At 42.9% G+C, this 13,354-nt stretch overlaps 1 protein-coding gene across 1 annotated transcript in view; it reads right to left on the bottom strand.

The window, feature by feature from the left end:
- Nucleotides 1-13,354, bottom strand: part of CEP128 (centrosomal protein 128) — a 450,179-nt gene that overhangs the window by 262,505 nt on the left and 174,320 nt on the right. The gene's annotated exons all lie outside the window — the stretch shown is intronic.

The raw sequence follows: 13,354 nt of genomic DNA, 5'->3' as shown, positions 1-13,354 counted from the left end.
ACCTTCTCATCTTTACAGAAAAAGGTAGAAATTAAAGCGCTCCCTGGGTCTTGGAGAATTTCAATGCTCCAGGTGAGAATTTTGAGAATGCTGACTGATCTTTGAAAGTTTCGATATTTGAAGGGTTTGAGCCATGTTACACACAACGACTTTGACAGATTTAATATACCAGAATGTTTAAATATGAGTCCAAGGAATGGGTAGGTTCTCTACTATTGTTGCTATGGATTGTTTTTGAGTGAAGCTATATTTGAAAAACCTTAAAAATCTATTCTATCACATCATAATATTTCAGTTTATCAGAAGAAACAAGGGAGTGGGAACCTCATCCATTCTATCATGAAGCAGCTTTTAAAAATGACCCTATCAGACTATTTTTCTATAAGTAAATACAAGATTAAAGACTAATTGAATCATTTCCACATTTCTTAAGTGGAAACCTGAACAAACATTTATCACAAAGCTTTGGAAAGTCAACAGTTAAACAGTGTCAAACCACCTTATCCATATTGATCCTACTTCAATCAATAGCTCAAAGCATTTAACATTAATCACCATACCATGTGGATCAGCTAGGAAGGTAAAAAGAAAAGATAGAAGAATTTCAAACTTCAATTTCTACAAAGTCAGGCCAGGGGACAGGTTATTCAGAGGACCCCTGTAGGGGTTGGGTTTAGGCCATAGTGTTTTTTCCATCTTTACTAATGATTTGAAGGCACTCCCTTTCTCTCTCACAGGTCCACACTATTCAAATCTATTCATCAGTGGTATTTATTATGCACTTACTGGGTGCAGAGTACTACCGTTCAAAGTATTTGGAAGAGTACAACAGAATTAAATACACAAAATTCCTGCCCTCAAGGAGCCTACAAACTACTGGGGGAGACAGACATTAAAATCAATTACAGACAGAGGAAACAAAAGAGAAACTGCATGGCCTAGAAGAAAGAGCAAGGGCCTGGGAGTTCTAAGCCCGGCTCCACCATGTGTCTGCTGGGTGATCTTGGTCAATTCACTTAACTTCTCTGTGTCTCAGTTACCTCATCTGGAATATGGGGATTAAGAATGTGAGTTGAAGTGGGACATGGATTATGTACAACCAGATTAACGTGTGAGTACCTGCAACTACATTAACCTGTAACTACATCAGTGCTTAGTACAGTGCACATAGTAAGGCCTTAACAAATTTCATTTAAAAAAAAAGAATCCAAAGATAAGCACATTAGTGCTGTGCAGCAGAAGGTGGGGCGAGTACCTAAAATTTTAGTGGGTACAGATTTAAATGCATGGTGGTGCAGTTGGGAGGGAAAATAGGATGGGAGATGAGGGATTAGGAGCAATTTTTTGGAGGAGAATGATTTTCCATGATTTTCATAAGGCTTTGAGGATGGGGAGAGTAGTGGTCTACATGTATACAACCACTTCTTCCACCACTATATCACCTTTGAATCAGACTCTTTTTATTGGAAGAACCTTCCATAACTCTGAAAGTGCTCCAACCCAAAACCATCATGAAAACACACATTATAGGCAAGAAGTCTGTAGGCTGTAATTCCACTAAGGAGAAAAAAGCATTTCCCCAAATACAAGTTTGGGAAATGCTAGCTTTCAACTGTATGGCACAATGACCTGTAGCTCAGAGTGGAACATAAGCTCAACAGGAGTTTGCAAAGTGGTGCCGTTCTTAAAAAAAGAAACCTAGGGAGTATAACAAAATCAACTTCTAATTATTCATGCACTGAGTATCCACTTGAAACTTACCCCACCTTTCTTTCTGTCTACTGACCACTTCACTACTCTCCCAGGGAGGGAAAGCCTCAAGGGTGGGCAGAGACTGGGTGACAAGTTCCCCCCAGAACAGGTAGGAGGAGGTCTAGCTTTACCATCTTCAGGAACCAAGAAAGTCTGCAGGGGGTTTGGAAATAAGGACTGCTCACAGTACAAGCACGGAGGAAGCATTACTCTGGAGATGATCCAGGCCTGTGGACTGGTGGCACGAGGATGATGGAGAGGCAGGGGAGAGTGGGAGGTAAATTCAGTGGAGGGGCAGAATTGAGAGTGCGGATCTGTGCAACCAGAGAAGGTGGGTTGGGTATGGAGACCAAATGGAGCAAATGACTTTGGAGCATTGGAGGGGGGTCAAGAGATCAGATGTCTTTGAGGGAATGGGGCAGATGTGTGGGAAGAGGTGGTGTGTGGGGAAAAAGGCAGGTGAGGTTGGGATCAGAGAGTGGCATTTCAGAGTTTGGTAAGGGTAGAGAACATACAGTGACTAGAGCTGATTAGATTGAGCACATGCTTAAGTTGGTGAGTGGGTGACGTGGGGTGGAACAGAAGGTCATTAGAGTTGAGGAGAGAGAGGAAGCAGGCAGTGGGAAGGTCATCGGGGGAAATATCTCTCACTAGCTCGATTATTTTTTATTTCAAAAACAATGTAAAGGTTGACCCGGGAGGCAGAGAAAACTGAAACTAAGCCAGGTGTTGGATTACCTACAGTTTGCTATTTATCCTTGCAAAGCCTCCCGCACTAGGAGTGAAAAAGGCACAATGTTAAGGTTTCAGGAAGTGATGAATATGAAATAGGCACTTATCTAAACAAACTTGTTAACGTAATAGCTTCATACAAGGATCTAATCAGTAGATAATCAGCTTTAAAAATGTGTATTAAGTTGGCTAAAGGGTGTCTTCATTATAAGATTCTTGCAGAAACAGTTCAGAACACAATGTATGAACAATATCAACTAAAACTGGCAGAATAAACATCACCCCACTAACCATTCATTTTACACATCGTATAATAGGCTCATCCATTTAATGAGCATCAGCCAGTTGGTGGTCAAGTTATGACAAATTCATATACAAATTCTGAATCAGAATTTGTTCTGACTTTATAGCTGCTACCGTATAACAGCACCTAAAATGCTCACATGTGCCTATGAATCAAGAAGCAGCGTGGCTCAGTGGAAAGACCACGGGCTTGGGAGCCAGAGGTCATGAGTTCTAATCCCAGCTCCGCCACTTGTCAGCTGTGTGACTTTGGGCTAGTCACTTAACTTGTCTGGGCCTCAGTTACCTCATCTGTAAAATGGGGATTAAAACTATGAGCTCCTCGTGGGGCAACCTGATCACCTTGTATCCCCCCTCCCAGCGCTTAGAACAGTGTGTCACACATAGTAAATGCTTAACAAATGCCATCATTAATCAGTTAATCAATCAGAGCATTGTACTGTCCCTTTAGACTGTAAGCTCCCCGTGGACAGGGAACATGTCTATCTAATGTTATACTATACTCTCCCAAGCACTTAGTACAGAGCTCTGTACACAGTAAGCACTCAATAAATACAATTAGTTGATTGATTACTATGATCTTGGGAGAGTGCAATACAATGGAGTTGGTAGAACAATCCATTTCCCCAAGGAGTTTAAAGATTAAAGGAAGAGGCAGACAGTCAAATAAATTAGATGAGGGAAAATTCCTAGCATTAACATCTCATATTAAAATAACAGTAATCATCATCTTTACTTAAAACGTAGCTCCAATTATTCTGCCATTTTAATTCATTAAACCTCACTACACCCTATAAAGTGGTTCTTCACTGTCCTAATTAGCGTCTTTGTTCCTGCACATAAATGCTAAAAAACTGAGACTCAATCTGCACTTTGGCCTAATTGAATGGCCAAAAACTGCCTAACAGCAATATATGAAAAAAAATTAAATCAAAACATATTTGGAGAGCTTGAATTTGTTGGGATACTGGGATACTATTCTGTCCAAATGACTTTTAGAAAGTGAAGTCAAGGAACTGTATACATTAAAATACATACTGTATAGTATGTATACAGTATATACATACTGTACTTTCATTACTTTCATTGAGGCATTAGAATCATGGCTTCATACTTATTAGCAACAGTGACTGTGTCACAAGCAATCTATTAATCAATCATATTGATTGTGCACTTACTGTGTGCAGAGCATTGTACTAAGCTCTTGGGAAAGTGCAGTATAACAGATTTGGTAGTCACGTTCCTTACCCACAAGAAGACGAACTTGTAAGGTAATAACAAGAATAATGAAAATAATAATAATCGCAATATTTGATAAGCGCTTACTATGTGTCCAGCACTGTACTAAGCACTAGGGTAGATAACAAGAGGTAGCTTGGCTTGGTGGAAAGAGCATGGGCTTGGGAGGCAGGTTGTGTGTTCTAATCCCGGCTACACCACTTGTCAGTTGTATGACTTTGAGCAAGTCACTTAACTTGTCTTTGCCTCAGTTACCTCATCTGTAAAATAGGGATTAAGACTGTGAGCCCCACATGGGACAACCTGATTTTCTCTACCTGTTGCCAAACTGTATTTTCCAAGTGCCTAGTATAGTGCTCTGCACATAGTAAGTGCACAATAAATACGATTTAATGAATGAATGAATAACCTTGTATTTACGCCAGCTCTTAGAACAGTGCTTGAGACATAGTATGTGCTTAACAAATACCATCATTATTATTATTATACAAGGTAAACAAATCCCACATGGGGCTTACAATCTAAGTAGGAAGGAGAGCAAGTTTTGATTGCCGTTTTGCAGATGAGGGAAACAGAGAAGTTAAGTGACTTGCCAAGGTCACACAGCATATAATTGGCAGAGCTGGGATTAGAACCTAGGTCTTTTGACTCCGAGGCCTGTGTTCTTTCCACTAGGACATAATGCTTCTCATGCCACATGGCCTAGTGGAGAGTCATGCTCGTAGCCATTTAAAACACTAAAACATGAGAATGACTACGGTGTGTTCCTAACATATTTATGTCACAGCACCTGTATATATATATATATATACACATACATATATATAAATATATATATATATGTTTGTATGTATTTATTACCCTATTTTACTTGTACATATTTATTCTATTTAGTTCATATGTTTTGTTTTGTTGTCTGTCTTCCCCCTCTAGACTGTGAGCCTGCTGTTGGGTAGGGACCATCTCTATATATTGCCAACTTGTACTTCCCAAGTGCTTAGTACAGTGCTCTGCACACAGTAAGCGCTCAATAAATACAACTGAATGAATGAATGAATGAATGTCACTCAGTAAGTACCCTCTAGGATGTACTTTGTCCAGAATTGAGAAAAACCATAAATAAAGACACGTGCAACAAGAGTCAACAAATACATTTCCTCCACCCAAGACATAAGCGTAGCCGTCCCTTTAATGAACCAGAAAAGAGAAGCAGATTGCCAAAAGGGAAACAAACAGATATCCTTAATTTAGTTGGCCTTAGGATTCAAAGATGGCACTATTAAAGTGAGATTTTTAAGAGTCCAGTTGGGTGTGGCTGATGATGCTTCTCTGATTACCCCTTCTGTCCTGTGTGCATATAGAGATAGCCCATTCCTGCTCGGCTGCATTGATTACCCAGAGTGATCGCGTTCATTCCCCACTCTTTTCTTACCAGAGTCTCTACTCTAAGACAGTCACTCCATGTCTGATTGGTGCATTCCAGATGGACATGTCTTCTGCTCAGTTCTCCTTCTGGTTCCCTTCTATGCTATTTCACTGGGTCTTTAAAAGTATTATTCTGCCCATCCTGCCAACAATGACCCCTTCACCTCTCACATGACCCTCATCCCTTCTCACCAAAGACCAATTTCAGTATGTTTAAATATCCTACTTTTTTCCAATATCCTCACATGGCCCACTCAACACCCTGGTGATGGATGAGCTTTGCTTTGATATTCCTATCTAAAGACCTGATGATAAATATTATCAATCTATCATTCAATCATATTTATTGAGCACTTACTGTGTGCGGAGCACTGTACTAAGCCCTTGGGAGAGTACTATATAACCATGTAACAGAGTTTTTAGACACATTCCCTGCCCACAATGAGCTTAAAGTCTAGAAGGGGAAACAGATATTATAAATGAATAAATTACAGATATGTACATAAATGCTGTGAGGCTGAGAGAGGGGTGAATGATGGGAGCAAATCTGGCCAACGCAGAAGGGAAGGCCAACACTAACCACCCAGGAAAACGAATTCAGTGACAGCATTCAAATCTGAGTGACTGAGGTGAGGGCTGCCTCATCCCCTTGGTCTTCAGACTGATTTTCAGTCCTAACACGTAGCTGATTCTGAGAAGAGATTCATGATGATCTTCATTTCTATTTCCCTGTGGCCTTCGAAAGCACAGTCATAAGGGTGTGTGACCTCCTGTTGGCATGAGTCAAGGAATTCTCATGATGCTATTGGTCTGTTGAGTTTTTCCCCAGAGGGTCAGAATTGTACTCTGGTACTCAGAATGATATTCTGTTGCCAAACTGTACTTTCCAAGCACTTAGTACAGTTCTCTGTACACAGTAAATGCTCAATAAATACGACTGAATAAATGAATGAATACTCACACAAGAGCAAAGAAACTGGATACGGGCATGACAGGTTCTACAACTCAAAAGTGTGTACAGAGATCTCAGATTCTACTCACCACAATCTCACCTCAACCAATTGTTTCACAGTGTGCAACATGAGAATTAATGTCACAGGGTGACGAGGCAAGAGAGTGGGTAGCAGCATGGCCTAGTGGAAAGAGCATGGTCCAGGGAGTCAGAGAACTTGGGCTCTAATTGCAGCTCCACCACTTTCCTGCTGTGGGACCTTTACTTCTGTGTGCCTCAGTACCTCAGTTTCCTCAACAAGGATTCAGTACCTGTTCTCCCTCTGACTTCTTTTTTCTTTATGCTATTTTTAAGCACTTATGTGCCAGGCACTGTACTAAAGTTGGACATAGTCCATGACCCGCATGGGGCTCATAGTCTTATTCTCCATCAGCAGTGTCTCAGTGGCAAGAGCACGGGCTTTGGAGTCAGAGGTCATGGGTTCATATCCCGGCTCCACCAATTGTCAGCCGTGTGACTTTGGGCAAGTCACTTCACTTCTCTGGGCTTCAGTTACCTCATCTGTAAAATGGGGATTAAGCCTGTGAGCCCCCGTGGAACAACCTGATCACCCTGTAACCTCCCCAGTGCATAGAACAGTGCTTTGCACATAGTAAGTGCTTAATAAATGCCATCATTATTATTATTATTATTCTCCAATATACAGATGAGATAAGTGAGGCCTGGAGAAGTGAAGTACCTTGCCCAAGATCACACAGCAGACAAGTAGCGGAGCCAGGATAAGAATCCAGGTCCTTCTGACTCTCAGGCCCGTGTTCTAGCCATCAGGTCACACTGCTTCTCAGAACGTGAGCCTTATGTGAGACGGGGACTGTGTCCAACACTATTAACTGGAACCTATCCCAGTGCTGAGAACAGCATTTGAAACATAGTTAGTGCTAGGCAGACTACTTTTAACAAAAAAGAGATTTTTATTCTCCCTCTAGACTGCAAGCTCGTTGTGGGTAGGGAATGTGTCTGTCCAGTCGTACTTTAAGTGATTAGTACAGTGCTCTGCACACAGTAAGAGCTCAATAAAAATGATTGAATGAGTTAATGCAGCCACAACCACTACTAAAAACTAAAGCCAACACAATTTATCAACTGTGAGATGTCCCTTACCCTACCTCTCTTCAGAATTTTGGAAATGCCATTAAAGCTCTTCAACTGGATCACAAAAAAATGTCCCCCAAAGCGGTCTCCCTTGTTTCATCCTTTCCAGACCACCTCATCATCTGACTAGGGATTCTCTGGGCAACAGAGAAGTGGAGTTATTCCCTACAGAGGTGATGGACTCGACTCTGTTTAAATCAACAGGCTGCTGAACGATTCTTTCATTCATTCATTCAATCGTATTTATTGAGCACTTACTGTGTGCAGAGCGTCAATCATCATCTATCGTATTTAATGAGCACTTACTGTGTGCAGAGCACTGTACTAAGCGCTTGGGAAGTACAAGTTGGCAACATATAGAGACAGTCCCTACCCAATAGTGGGCTCACAGTCTAAAAGGGGGAGACAGAGAACAAAACCAAACATACCAACAAAATAAAATAAATAGAATAGATATGTACAAGTAAAATAAATAAATAGAGTAATAAATATGTACAAACATATATACATATATACAGGTGCTGTGGGGAAAGGAAGGAGGTAAGATGGGGGGATGGAGAGGGGGACGAGGGGGAGAGGAAGGAAGGGGCTCGGTCTGGGAAGGCCTCCTGGAGGAGGTGAGCTCTCAGTAGGGCCTTGAAGGGAGGAAGAGAGCTAGCTTGGCGGGTGGGCAGAGGGAGGGTATTCCAGGCCCGGGGGATGACGTGGGCCGGGGGTCGACGGCGGGACAGGCGAGAACGAGGTACAGTGAGGATATTAGCGGTGGAGGAGCGGAGGTTGCGGACTGGGCTGTAGAAGGAGAGAAGGGAGGTGAGGTAGGAGGGGGCGAGGTGATGGAGAGCCTCGAAGCCCAGGGTGAGGAGTTTCTGCCTGATGTGCAGGTTGATTGGTAGCCACTGGAGATTTTTGAGGAGGGGAGTAACATGCCCAGAGCGTTTCTGGACAAAGACAATCCGGGCAGCAGCATGAAGCATGGATTAAAGTGGGGAGAGACATGAGGATGGGAGATCAGAGGGAAGGCTGATGCAGTAGTCCAGACGGGATAGGACGAGAGCTTGAATGAGCAGGGTAGCGGTATGGATGGAGAGGAAAGGGCGGATCTTGGCAATGTTGCGGAGCTGAGACCGGCAGGTTTTGGTGACGGCTTGGATGTGAGGGGTGAATGAGAGAGCAGAGTCGAGGATGACACCAAGGTTGCGGGCTTGTGAGACGGGAAGGATGGTAGTGCCGTCAACGGAGATGGGAAAGTCAGGGAGAGGGCAGGGCTTGGGAGGGAAGACAAGGAGTTCAGTCTTGGACATGTTGAATTTTAGGTGGCGGGCAGACATCCAGATGGAGATGTCCTGAAGGCAGGAGGAGATGCGAGCCTGGAGGGAGGGGGAGAGAGCAGGGGCAGAGATGTAGATCTGGGTGTCATCAGCGTAGAGATGATAGTTGAGCACTGTACTAAGCGCTTGGGAAGTACAAGTTGGCAACATATAGAGACGGTCCCTACCCAACAACGGGCTCACAGTCTAGAAGGGACTGAGTGGGCATCTGTCCAGGAACTGGGGTTCATCCAGAAGTCATAAGTAGAGGGGTGGATAACTCAGGTTTAAGTTGGACCAATCTTCCTAACAACACCTTAAGTTCCTAATGGTAATGAATGACAGAAATCCACTTTTCCTGAAGGGCCCACATTGAGAACAGACGTCCTTCGGAGGACAGGCTAAACCTCCCGCTAGTTCCTCGATGCTGCAAGGAACGTTGTCGGAACGTGGTCTCAGATGTTCATCTACCTTGGATTGCTGGGGTAAATAAGAACATGTGACACATGGAACCCTCTGACAACTCATTTTGTATGAGACTTTTGGGTACGTTTCTTCAGGGAAAACAATTCATAACCTGTGCTCTGTTAACACATGAATAATGGAAAGCCTTTGAAATAAGCATGAAACCTCGCCCTCTAGTGATCGCAAATGTTTTTGAGCTACCTCGATATTCGTAAATAAGATTTTGCACTCTGAAACTATGTGCGACCAATGGGGACCAGAGTATTAATTCATTCAATCATATTTATTGAGGACTTACTGTGTGCAGAGCACTGTACTAAGCGCTTGGGAAAGAATAGTATTTATTGTTATACTGTTTGTTATAACAGACATGTTCCCTGCCCACAAAAAGCTTACAGTCTAGAGGGCAGCCGGGCTTCTTTCCTCGATTATTAAAATGAACTCAATATTTGAAACCCCTTGGGACCCTAATAACTGAGGTGAGAGACCTGCCCTGGGGAGGCCTTCCCCCAGAGGTCCCACAAGTCTCGTGCTGCAGTGCTAACCATGTGACCAACTGAGGGATGAGGAGGGGCGGGAAGTGTGGGTAGGGATGCTGTTCTGGGTACCTTTGGACCCTGGGCTGAGAGCCACGTGGGCTGAAACACACCAGGTCAGCTCCACTGCCCCTTCTGCTTCTAATCGGGTCGAGGTCAGCTCCAGAAAATCAGCAAACTAATGGACTGTTTTTATCATTAGATGGTATTTGTGAAGTGACTACTGTGTGTCAAGCACTGTTCTAAGTGCTGGGGTAGATGTACGTTTATGAGGTTGGACACAGTCCCTGCCCCACATGGGGCTCACAGTCTAAGTAGGAGGGAGTAGGACTGAAATCCTATTTTACAGTTTACGAACCTGACACACCAAGAAGTTAAATGACTGACTTAAGGTCACAAAGCAAGCAATTGACAGAGCCAGTATTAAAACCCAGGTTTTCTGATCCCCAGGGCTGTGCTCTTTCCACTAAGCCATGCCACTTCTGTCTAGACTGTAAGCTCATTGTTACACTGTACTCTCCCAAGTGCTTAGTACAGAGGTCTGCACACAGTAAGCACTCAATAAATATGACTGATTGATTGAGGGCAGGAATCATGTCTACTAATTTGACTGTGTTCTCCCTAGCACTTAATACAGTGTTCTGCACACAGTGAGCACTCAACAAATGCCAGTGACTGATTAATTCACATACTGACTCTGTGGCTACAGTTAAGCAAATGTCATTGTCCTGAGAAGCACATCCAGATCACAAGGGTCCTACATGATAAGATTTGCAGACCAGTCAGAGATTTATGACTCTTGCCTTATCACTTTAGCAGTACAAGAGCTTGGTGGTGGGTCCAGCTCTGAGCAATCGATTGTATACTATCCATTAGTCAATAAATGGTATTTATTGAGCACTTACTGTGTATGGAGCACTGTACTAAGCACTTGGGAGAGTGCAATACAACAGAATTGGTAGACATGTTCCCTGCCCACAGTGAGTTTACAATCTAGAGACATACTACAAGAAGACAAGAAGCAGAGAAATGTCATGGCCTAGTGGAAACAACACAGGTCTGGGAGTCAGAGGACCTGGGTTCTCATCTCAGCCCCACCACCTACCTGCTGGGTGACCTTGGGCAAGTCACATAACTTTTCTGCACCTCAGTTTTCTCATCTGGGGATTCAATGCCTGTTCTCCCTCCCACCTTAGACTGTGAGTCTAAGGTGTTCAACCTGCCTGCTATGTGACCTTGGACCAGGCACTCAACTTCTCTGTACCGCAGTTCCCTCATCTGCAAAATGGGGATTCAACACCTTTTCTCCCTCCTACAAAGACTGTGAGCCCCATGTGGGACCCGATTATCTTGTATCCACCTAAATGCTTAATATAGTGCTTGGCACATAGAAAGTACTTAACAAATACCACCTTTAATATTATTATTATTGTAACTACTGGGACAGATTAATGATCCAGCCAGCCTCATAGTCTGTTTCCGACTATGGCAACCAATTATTGGAGGAAAGGATACGATGGCTGTCTTCTCAGATAACCATGAATAGAACATAATTTTCACTCTAACACACCCTCTACAAAGTCCTTTCAGACCACATATTAACAAAACCCTTTTTTAATGTATTGATATTTGGGGCTTCTACAGTTTTCTGAAATGAATTCCATATGCTTTCGTACTTGAAATACGAGGAGTGTTCCCTTTGGTTTGTTTTGCCTCTATCATTTTCAAACTTCATCCAGGTAGGGTGGGATCTTGAATTCTTAGCCTTAAATTGCATCCCTTTTCAACTTGAATCTTTCCACACTGAACAGTCCAAACTCTTTCAATCAAGACTTCTAGGGAATCTTTGCAGTTCCCCTAAAAATCTTGGTTGCCCTTCTCTGTCCTTTCTTCAGTTTTTTTTAATTATTTTTGTGGGTGGCTAGTTGTTAAGAGCTTACTATGTGCCAGGCAGTGTACTAAGTGCTGGGGAAGATCCAAGTTAATCAGGCTGGACATAATCCATGTCCCACATGGGGCTCACAGTCTTGACCCCCATTTTTTAAAGATGTGGCAATTGAGGCCAGACAAGTAAAATGACATGACCAAGGTTACAAAAAAGACAAGTGGTGGACCCTGGATTAGAACCCAGGACCTCCTGACATCCAGGCCACGCTTCTTCTCGGTTCTAGTATGTCATTCTAAAACATGGTGGCCCCGATAAATATTCAAGGAGAGGATCTATCAGGATGAGGAATTAGGGTGACCTAGTTGAAAGAGCACCAGACTGGGAGTCAGAAGACCTGGGTTCTAAGCCTGGCTCAGTGACTTACCTGTTCTGAGAAATTGAACAAGTCATAATCTCTCTGTGCCAACATTTACTAATCTGCAAAATGGGCCAAGATACCTATTCTCCTTGCCTGCCAGATTCCCTATGTGGGAGGGGGACTGTCTGATCTGATTCTTCCCTGTTCACCCCAGCAAGCCCCTGGATCTCAGTCCCCTCACCTGTAAAATGGGCATAAGATGCATGAAGGAATTATTTTACAGTGTACAAGGAGAATGAAGTTGCTGGAATCAACCTCATCACCTGAGTCCTAAGGAATGTGAAAATACCAGTAGGTGGTCAAACTCTTCAGGCTTCTACTGCAGGAGGCATATTTGCCATTTAATCCCATATCCTCATGGGCTCATGAAAAAACATTGCATTGCATGTGTTTCAAGCAGACACTTTTAATAATAATAATAATAATGATGGTATTTGTTTAGTGCTTTCAGTGCTTTTAGACTGTGAGCCTTTTAGACTGTGAGCCCACTGTTGGGTAGGGACTGTCTCTACATGTTGCCAACTTGTACTTCCCAAGAGCTTAGTACAGTGCTCTGCACACAGTAAGCGCTCAATACGATTGATTGATTGATAGATAGTGCTTGCTATGTGCCAAACACTGCTCTATGTGGTGTTCTAAGGTTATCAGGTTGTCTCACGTAGGCTCACAGTCTTAATCCCCATTTTACAGATGAGGTAACTGAGGCACAGAAGTGACTTCCCCTCTTCCCCAAAGTCACACGGCTGACAAATGGTGAAGCTGGGATTAGAACCCACAACCTCTGACACCCAAACCCAGGCTCTTTCCACTAAACCACGATTTTTCATCAGATAGCAGTGCTGATTAAATGTGTATTGTTGTGGGCAGAGAATATGTCTGTTATATTGTTATAGTGATCTCTCCTAAGTGCTTAGTACAATGCTCTTCACTCAGTAAGTGCTCAAATATAATTGATTGACTGATACCTGCCCTTAGTGTGTGAATCCCATGCATTACAGAGACTGGGTCAATCTGATAATCTTGCATTTGCCCCATTGTTAGCACAGTTTTTGGCCCATAGTAAGCATTTAATAATAATAATAATAATAATGCAAAAAAAAACTATTCTAACTGATGTAGAGGCAAACGTTTTGAATTATCTGTTTTCCTGAATCATCCACAGGAGGGACCTGGAAGTAGATGTCA

Source organism: Tachyglossus aculeatus, chromosome 1 (genome assembly GCF_015852505.1).
Source record: "Tachyglossus aculeatus isolate mTacAcu1 chromosome 1, mTacAcu1.pri, whole genome shotgun sequence".
In the NCBI taxonomy this organism is placed as follows: Eukaryota; Metazoa; Chordata; class Mammalia; order Monotremata; family Tachyglossidae; genus Tachyglossus; species Tachyglossus aculeatus.
This window is presented reverse-complemented; position numbering and strand designations above follow the sequence as displayed.